This window comes from Heterodontus francisci, unplaced genomic scaffold (genome assembly GCF_036365525.1).
Source record: "Heterodontus francisci isolate sHetFra1 unplaced genomic scaffold, sHetFra1.hap1 HAP1_SCAFFOLD_58, whole genome shotgun sequence".
Taxonomy (NCBI): domain Eukaryota; kingdom Metazoa; phylum Chordata; class Chondrichthyes; order Heterodontiformes; family Heterodontidae; genus Heterodontus; species Heterodontus francisci.
Genome location: NW_027142006.1, coordinates 1,059,240 through 1,069,218, shown reverse-complemented (window position 1 = coordinate 1,069,218; position 9,979 = coordinate 1,059,240).

Sequence of the window (9,979 nt, the reverse complement as noted above, 5' to 3'; positions counted from 1 at the left end):
CGTGCTAATGCATTGCGTGCTTTGCATGTGTGGGTTCGGATCCCAATTTTGTCGTTAGTTTATGAAGTGTCTAGTACATTGTTGTGGGGGAGCTTTTGTGGAAAGTTGACCTGGAAACATGTTCTTATCAATATCTCGCTGGTGATTCCAGAATTGTTTCTCCTTTATTAAAATTGAGACAGACAATCGGAATTCTTCACCCAAATTGGACTGGAATGAAGACCAAATAGGGATCACGAAAAGGAGCAAGATTTTTGCCTCCCTCCTTCCTTCCATCTTTACTTCCTCTGGATTTACACCAAATGAAAGACTAACGGGAAAAGCAAATGGCGAGGGAGCAGAAGCAGAACATTATCCTTTGGCAAGAAATGTATTTTCAAATCTTCTTGATAGATTAAGTGAGTGAGCAATGCTTTGGCAGATGGAGTTTAACATGTGGGGTCATCTAGTACCTACGAAAGATATATCAGAGTGTTTTTTATAAGTGGTGAGATGTTAGAAACTGGAGAAGCAGAGACCCGAGTGCTGAATCACTAAAAGCTAGTGGACTGGTAGAAAATAATGTGAAAGGCTAACGGAATCTGAAGATTGGAACTCATGTTGTAGTTATATAAAGCTCTGTGCTCGTGAAGTAAATGTCCAAGCCTGGATTGTGGGGAATCTGTGGAGAATGATTTGTTTTTTATTCATTCTTGGATGTGAGTATCGCTGGCAAGGCTGGCATTTATTGCCCATCCCTAATTGCCCTTGAGAATGTGGTGGGGAGCTGCCTTCTTGAACTGCTGCAGTCAATGTTGTGTAGGAACACCCACAGTGCTATTGCGGAGGGAGTTCCAGGATGTTGACCCAGCAACAGTGAAGAAATGGTGATATAGTTCCAAGTCATGATGGTGAGTGACTTGGAGGTGAACCTGCAGGTGGTGGTGTTCCCATGCATCTGCTGCCCTTGTCCTTCGAGGTGGTAGTGATCACGGGTTTGGATGGTGCTGTCGAACGTTACTTAGCGAGTTACTGCAGTGCATCTTGCAGGTGGTACACACTGCTGCCACTGTGCTCTGGTGGTGGAGGGAGTGAATGTTTAAAGTGGTGGGTGAGGTACCGATGAAGAGGACTGCTTTGTCCTGGGTGGTGTTGAGCTCTTTATGTGTTGTTGGAGCTGCAGCTATCCAGAAAAGTGAAGAGTATTCCATCACACTCCTGACTTGTGCCTTGGAGATAATGGACAGGCTTTGGCATGTCAGGAGGTGAGATACTTGCTGCAGAATTCCCAATTTCTGACCTACGCTAAAAGCCGCAGCATATATGTGACTGGTCCAGTTTAGTTTATAATCAATGGTAACCCCCAAGATGTTGATGGTGAGGGATTCAGTGATGATAATGCTGCTGAGTATTAAAAGGTAGATGGTTTGATTCTCTCTCATTGGAGATGTTCACTGCGTAGCACTTTTGTGGCAACCAAGTCACTTGTCACTTATCAGCTCAAGCCTGAATGTTGTTCAGGTCTCGCCCTTGTGGACATGGACTGCTTCAGTATCTGAGGAGTTGTGAATCATCACCTAACATTCCCACTTCTGACTTAAGTTGAGGGGAAACTCATTAATGAAAGAGCTGAGGATGGTTGAGCCTAGGACACTACCCTCAGAAACTCCTGAGGCAATGTCCTGGATTGAGATGATCGGCCTCCACCAACCATAATCATCTTGCTTTGTGCTAGGTAGGACTCCAACAAATGGACAGTTTTCCCCTGATTCCCATTGATTTCAATTTTGCTAGGCATCCTTGATGCCACACTCACTCAAGGGTAATTACTATCACCTCTCCTCTGGAATTCCACTCTTTTGTCTCTATTTGGAACAAGCTGCAATGAGATCACAAGAACAGAAATAGTAGCAGGAGGAGGCCATTTGGCCCCTCGAGCCTTCTCCGCCATTCAATAGGATCATGGCTGATCTGATCATGGCATCAACCCCACTTTCTTGCCTTCCCCCCATAACCCTTGACTTCCTTGTAGATAAAAATCCAAAGATGAATGACTGTCTGAGAGAAGAAATTCCTCCTCATTTCCTTCTTAAATGGAAAATCCCTAATTCTGAAACTGTGTCCCCTAGTTCTAGATTCCACCACGAGGGGAAACATCCTCTCAGCATCTACCCTGTCAAGACCCTTCAGAATCTTATATGTCTCAATACGATCACCTCTCATGTTTCTAAACTCCAATCAGTATAGGTCCAACCTGCTCAATCCTCCTCACAAGACAACCCCTTCATCACAGGAATAAATCTAGTGAACCTTCTCTGAGCTTTTTTTTTAATTTCCAACATATACTTTATTCGTTAAAAAAACTATAAAAAGATACATTACAAAACAGTTCAAAAACAGCACCAAGTCAACAATACAAAGATTGCAAAGGAGATCAGTTTCCTTCAGTGCAGGAATGAATTGCCTCACAACCCTTCCATTTCATTTTACCTGCCATGTACATTTTGCAGCAAACAAATATTTTCTGGAATAAAAACAAGAAATACTGGAACCACTCAGCAGGTCTGGCAGCATCTGTGGAAAGAGAAGCAGAGTTAACGTTCCGGAACTGACAAATATTTAAAATGTCTCAGGTTATAAGCAAGTGAGGTGGGGGTGGTGCAAGAGATAACAAAGGAGAAGGTGCAGGTTGGACAAGGCCACATAGCTGACCAAAAGGTCATGGAGCAAAGGCAAACAATATGTTAATGATGTGTTGAAAGACAAAGCATTAGTACAGAATAGGTGTTAACGGACTGAATATTGAACAGCAGCAAGTGCAAACCTGAAAACAACAGTGGGTAAGCAAACTGAATAAACTAAGATGAAATGAAATAAATGCAATATAAAAGGTTGTAAAAAATGTAAAAAAGCAAAAAAGAAGAAAAAAGAAAAAACAACTAAAAATGAAAGTAAAATGGTGGGCTGTCATGCTCTGAAATTATTGAACTCAATGTTCAGTCCGGCATGCTGTAGTGTGCCTAATCGGAAGATGAGATGCTGTTCCTCGAGCTTGCGTTGATGTTCACTGGAACACTGCAGCAATCCCAGGACAGAGATGTGAGCATGAGAGCAGGGGGGAGTGTTGAAATGGCTTCCTCCAGCTGAGTGAGAGGCTGGATACCCGATGACGCTTTAGCGTGAATGTGCGAAGGTGGACCATGGGCGGATATGCGATGATGTTGGTGCTGAGCCATGACATCATCCTGTGCATGTGCCACTTAACCCTGGCAAGATGTAGCTGTGCCTATGTGCAGCTTGGCGCTCTCCGATGATGTCAGCGGGCCGCTGCATTGACAGGAATCACATTGTGTTAGCAGTGCCCACAACCCAGGAAAGAATAAAAAAGAGATTTACCACAATGGTAGCAGGGTGAGGGATTTCAGTTATGTGGAGAGATTGGAGAAGCTGGGGTTGTTCTCCTTGCAGCAGAGAAAATTCAGAAGAGATTTGACACATTTGTTCAAAATCATGGAGGTTTTCAATAGTTTAAATAAGGAGAAACTGTTTCCAGTGGTAAAAGGGTCAGTAAGCAGAGGACACAGATATCAGGTGATTGGCAGAAGAACCAGAGGTGACATGAGGAACCATTGTTTACACAGCAATGTGTTGTGATCAAGAAAGAAAAGACTTGCATTTATATAGCACCTTTCCTGACCACTGGATATATCAAAGCACTTTGGAGACAATGAAATACTTTTGAAGCGTAATCACTGTTGTAATGTCTGAAATGCAGCAGCTAATACCCACAAACCGCGATGTGATAATGACCAACTGATCTGATTGAGGGGCAAATATTGATCACAACACCAGGGAGAATTGCTCTTCACTTGTTTGAAATTGCAGCATGGGATCTTTTACATTCACCCAAACATGCAGATCAGGTCTTGGTTTAACATCACACCTGAAAGGCAGCACCTTCAACACCCTCAGTGCTGTACTGGAGTGTCAGCTGTGAACTCTGAACCCAGAAGCCTGTGATTTTGAGGTGAGTGTGACCAACTGAGCCACAGCTTTTACCTGAGTCTCAATCCTTCTACCAACAGTTTCTCTCTATCTGGTCTGTCACGACCCCTCATGATTGTGAACACCTCTATCAAATCTCCTCTCTGAGGAGAACAACCCCAACTTCTCCAATCTACCCACATAACTGAAATCCTCACCACATGTTGCAGAAATGAATTTTTCCTCATGTTCCTTCTGGTTTTGTGAGTCACTTTAAATCTGTAACCTTCGGTTATTGACCGTTCAGCAGTTAGAAACAGTTCCTCAGTATTTACTCTACCTCAAACCTTCAAGGAAACTCTGCATAGCAACTGAAAATCAAGTTGTCAGAAGTGGGATAAAAACACATGCCTCCAGTGAAAGCTGCAACCTGAACAGAGAAGCTGAAACCGCTCAGTCACCTCAACTGTTCAGACCTTTTTGACCTCGTCATCGCTTCTGTACTTTGAAAGGTTCACTCAGTTCTGGAACTTGTTCAATGTTACTGGAATGCTCAGTGATTGGGATATTAACTCCCCCGGGTTTTCCTGAGCTTGTTCTCGGTGTATGGGGATGTTTGTCCTGGGCTGTGGAATCTTGCATCCCTGTAATGGACATTAACCCACTGATTGAATCTGTATTCACTGCTTTCCACTGGTGCTGGGTAATTGCAGAGTGTGGGGCCGGAATGTTGCTGCTTGTCCCGGCCTCACTCACTCTGGGAAATAGTGAATAATTGATGCATCTGTTTCTGCATCTGAAATGTGACTTAGATCTGCTGTTATTAACCGAGGCAGCGCTGCAGAAGGATACGTTAATAATCTCTCACTAATCAACTGCAAACAGTCAGAATGTGTAACTTTGAACAGCACTTTCTGCAATGTCAGGGCCGGAAAATTGAGGGAGGGAGAGACACTGTCAGTATCTGAGTGTATACAGCACTGTACAGAGAAAGAGTCAATATAGCGGGCTGAGACACAGTGCATCTTTTCACATTTGATCACAATAATATCCACAGTCAGGAACTGAAAAGGATGAAAAACCGAATAGCAAGAGCAAAAATAAGAAAAGTAAGTAATTATAGATTAGCTGATAAGCTTTCACTGTGTTACCTGGTAGTCTACTGTTTTATATTCAATGCTCTCTCCACTGTGGCCAGGGAATGATATCTTCTCAAGGGCTGAATATTAACAAAACTTCTTGGAATTTAAAATCTTTCAAAATTAATTCCATGGAGCTAATGGGGAAAAGTCAAATAACTGCATTAATTATAGGAGAGCTGGTTGGTGATGACGTGGATGTGTCTGCAGTGTGCAGGACCAGACTGTTTCTATAGATTCACAATGAATGTTCCATCTTTATTTATAACAGTAAAACTGATCGTGGACAATGGCTATTCTGGTTGCAGCAACCTGAAAATTTAACTCATTGACACCCTGCTTTAGGGGAATCGAGAAAGCACAACACCCAGCTCTGTCAGTTAGTGTGCTTGTTTGCTAACCCACAATTTGTTGGTTCAAGCACTTAAAAGGATGAGGCTTTATTAACTTAAACTCTTCTTCATCTGCTGTATTACTCTTGCTGTTGATTCTTCAAAGTTAAGGTTAATCAAGTCTTTCTTTGTGAAATCCATGCTGACTGTGCTTTATTATATTTTCATTTTCAAATGTATTTTCTACTTTTGGGGATTACAGGATAATGTCATTTTTTATTGATTTTATTTTTATTTATTGCATTTATTGCCCATCCCTAATTCCCTCGAGAAGGTGGTGGTGAGCTGCCTTCTTGAACCACTGCAGTCGATGTGGTGCTGTTCGGAAGGGAGTTCCAGGATTTTGACCCATTCACAGTGAAGGAACGGTGATATAGTTCCAATTCCAGGATGGTGTGTGGCTCAGAGGGGAACTTGCAGGTGGTGGTGTTCCCATGCATCTGCTGCCCTTGTCCTTCGAGGTGATAGAAGTCATGGGTTTGGAAGGTGCTGTGTCAGGAGGCTTGCTGCGTTGCTGCAGTGCATCTTGTGGATGGTGCACGCTGTGCGTTGGTGATAGAGAGAGTGAATATAGTGAATGAGGCGCCAATCAAGTGGACTGCTTTGTCCTGGATGACGTTGAGCTTCTTAAGTGTTGTTGGAGCTGCACCTATCCAAGCAATGTAGAGTATTGCATCACACTCCTGACTTGTGCCTTGTAGATAGGGGACAGGCTTTGGGGAGTCAGGAGGTGAGTTACTCGCCGCAGGATTCCTAGTGTCTGACCTGCTCTTGTAGCCATGATATTTATATGGCTACTGCAGTTCAGTTTCTGGTCAATGGTAACCCCCAGGATGTTGATAGTGGGGGATTCAGCAATCGTAATGCTGTTGAATGTCAAGGGGAGATGGTTAGATTCTCTCTTGTTTGAGATGGTCATTGCATGGGACTTGCGTGACTCGAATGTGAAATATCCTTATTGTAGGGTATTGTATTGTACTGTACAGTGATTACACTTGGAAAGTCCTTCATTGGCTGTAAAAGGCTTTACAAAGTCCTGTGGTCGTGAAATGTATGTGTTGCTTTTTCCATTGTTCTCAGTGTCATTTTGATCAAAAGATAGGTTTCGTGAGCACAAGGTTTAAATCAATGTTGATTCAAATAATGTAAAAGCATCTATATTCTTGCACTGTACTTAATAATCACCATCTTCCCATCCTGAGAGAGTACAATGTTTTTGACCCAGAAATTGATTCCACAATCTCAGTCCCTCAGACAATTTCAGCCCAGTTCTGATGAAAGATCACTGATCTGAAACGTTAACTCTGTTTCTCTCTCCACAGATGCTGTCAGACCTGCTGAGTATTTCCAGCATTTTCAAGAGTCTCGATTTAATGAACAGGAAACTTGTTTCAGATCAGATTGGGAGACAGTGTGAAACCACTCCATTGTACTCATGTCTGAGATTCTGAGGACAGTTGGCTGTTAGTGGAAGACATTAATTAAATGTACCGAGCAACAGCTCAGACCAATTATTATTTTACATGGTGGTATGATGGCCATCCAGGGGTTAAAAGTAGGGATCTTGTAAGGTTTCAGTGTGCAGGACCACTAGAAGACCTCAGGGGTAAAGGCTCAGATCATCAACCAAGTTCTCCACCTGATGAGGGATCTAGACTGGACAAAGAGGACCGTGACACTCTGAGACCAAGCTCGACCAGTCCACACACCTGCTAGAGCTGTCAAGTTATATTCCCCAAGTTTGTTCAAGATAATTTTACTTCCAATTATTAAGTACTATTTTACTCTCAATAAAAGTTCTGGACTTATTAATCAAGTATCCTGTTGCATTAATTGGTTAAAGTCATGCCCAAAGAAATTGTCCACAATAGACTTTCCAGAACTGAAAGATAAGTCTGCAAGGATTGCTAATTTTACAGCCCTGTTTAAAAAGAGAGATAAACCCAGGAACTACAGACCAGTTCGTCTAATGTCAGTGGTGGGGAAACTTTTAGAGACAATTATCCAGGAGAAAATTAACTGGCACTTGGTAGAACATGGGCTAATAAATGACAGCCAGTACAGATTGGTTAACAGAAGATTGTGTATGAATTAATTCATGAATTAATTTCTTTGATGAAATTTCACAGAGAGTTGACCAGGGTGGTGAGGTTGATGGTGTGTGTCTGCACTTCAAAATTGTGTTTGAAAAAGTACCATAAAATAGACTTGTTAACAAAATTTGAGCAGATGGGATTAAAGAGGCAGTGGCAGCGTGGATACAAAATTGGCTGAGAGACGGAAAGCATAAAGTAGGGTGAATGCTTGTTTTTCAGAATGGAGGGACTAATACAGTAATGTCACTGTTGTTGCAGTGTGTGCAGTATCTGACCCTGAGCTGTCCTCGGGAGGGGGCTGTTTGTGATTTTCCTGTGGGGTGCATTATCATCAGGGGATCTCTCTGAGCTGTCACAGGGATGGGGCAGTGTGTGATATCCTTGTGCATGTCATGCAGGCCCACTGGCGTGTGGTTCCATCCTGATGCCAAGAAACAGAGCCCCATCTATGGGCAAAAAGTCTCACATCCCTGTGGGTGTCTTGAGAGAGAAGAAGGCTTAGGGAGTAAACCTGGACAGTAAATCCGGAGTGGAGTCCCGTAGGCGGTTACCTGTTACTTGTCAGGTAGTTTTCCAGCAACTCCTACAGCAGAGCTGGTACCAAACAGTGCTGTTTTTTTCCTTTCCTTTGGACAATACTAGCAATGCTGAGAGGGGGTCCTGATGCTCAATGTCTCCATACTATTTGCCCAGGCCTGTGCCCTGGAGAGGACACTCCAGCTTTGTGGTTAAACATTAGCAAAACATGGGAAGAAACAGTTACCAATTATAAGCTCTCACTCAATTGGTGTAGAGTATGAGCACCAGGGGTTACTTTTGACAGTGGGAGAGATCATCGCGTCTCATTGGATAACTACCACCTACACCAAGCTGTGCAGCCCCCAGTCAGTTAGGTGCTGTCCTGCCACGACCTACTTGCTTCAATGGGTGCTTGGAGCTTAGAGAGATATCTCTCAACTGGCGGATTGATAATCTATGCACCAGGCAAGACAAACTCAACAAAGAAGACACCAGTGCTTCGCATCACAAGCTGGAATGGAAGGACCATGTGTCCTGGCCTTAATGACAACCTTCTGCAGGTTGATAGCACACACAAGACAGCTGTGATTGACAAGGAACTCACAAGGCTCAATGTGGACATTGCTGTGCTGCAAGAAACTAGACTCATTCAAAGTGGACCCCTCAAAGAGAAATACTACACCTTCTTCTGACAGGGGAAAGCCCAAGAGGCAACTCGTGAGCATGGAGTGGGTTTCACAGTAAAAAACATGCTACTTGCAATGAGTGAACCCCCCACTGTTGGCTCAGAGAGACCTCTTACCCTTCACCTGTCAACAAGCGCGGGCCCAGTTAATCTCATGTGCATCTATGTCCCGACACTCACCTCCACCCCAGATGTCAAGGATTAATTCTATGAGACACTTGACACTGCCATCAGTAGAATTCCCAGCACGAGGGACTATACCTTCTCTGGGATTTCAACGCAAGCTTGGGTACTGACTGCAGCTTGGCCAATGAGCATTGGGCACCAGGGGATGAGCAAGATGAACAAAAATGGACAGAGGTTGCTGGAGCTATGCTGTCACCATGGACTCTGTGTGACGAACAGCTATTTCCAGGTCAAGCTGTGCCACAAGGTCTCCTGGAGACGTCCGAGATCATGCCACTGGCACCAGCTAGATCTTATCATCACCAGACATACCACCCTCAGCAGTATCCTCATCACACGTAGCTATCACAGCGCTGACTGTGACACTGATCACTCCCTAGTGTGTAGCAAGGTCAGGCTTCAGCCAAGGAAGCTTCACCCATCCAAGAAGAAAGGTCGTTCTCGGATCAACACTAGCCGAACCACTGATCCAGAAGGGACCCAGGAGTTCCTCAACATCCTAGATCAGGCTCTTTCAGAAAACGCCCAAGGCCTCGGTGTGGTATCAAAGTGGAATCATCTGCACGCCACCATCTTTTACTCTGCACTCGCTGTGTATGGGAAAAGAGATGGGAGGAATGCTGACTGGTTTGAGGCTTATTGGACTGAAATGGAGTCAGTTACTGCAACTAAGAAGAGAGCCCTCATGAACTACAAACAAGTCTCCAGCAAACAAACTCTAGAGGCTCTCAGAGCTGCCAGAAACAAGTCTCTGCAGACTGCTCGGCACTGCACCAATCAATACTGGTTAAAACTCTGCAACAGCATACAATCTGCCGCTGAATCTGGGGGATGCTAGAGGGACATATGAAGGAATTCGACACACCAAGGTTCCTTAGACAGCACCTTCCATACCCGCAACCTCTACCAACTCACTTCGGCAGTTACAGGAGAAGTACTGTGAACAGTACAGACCACTCTACATTGTCTTTATAGACATCACCAAGGCCTTCGATCTTG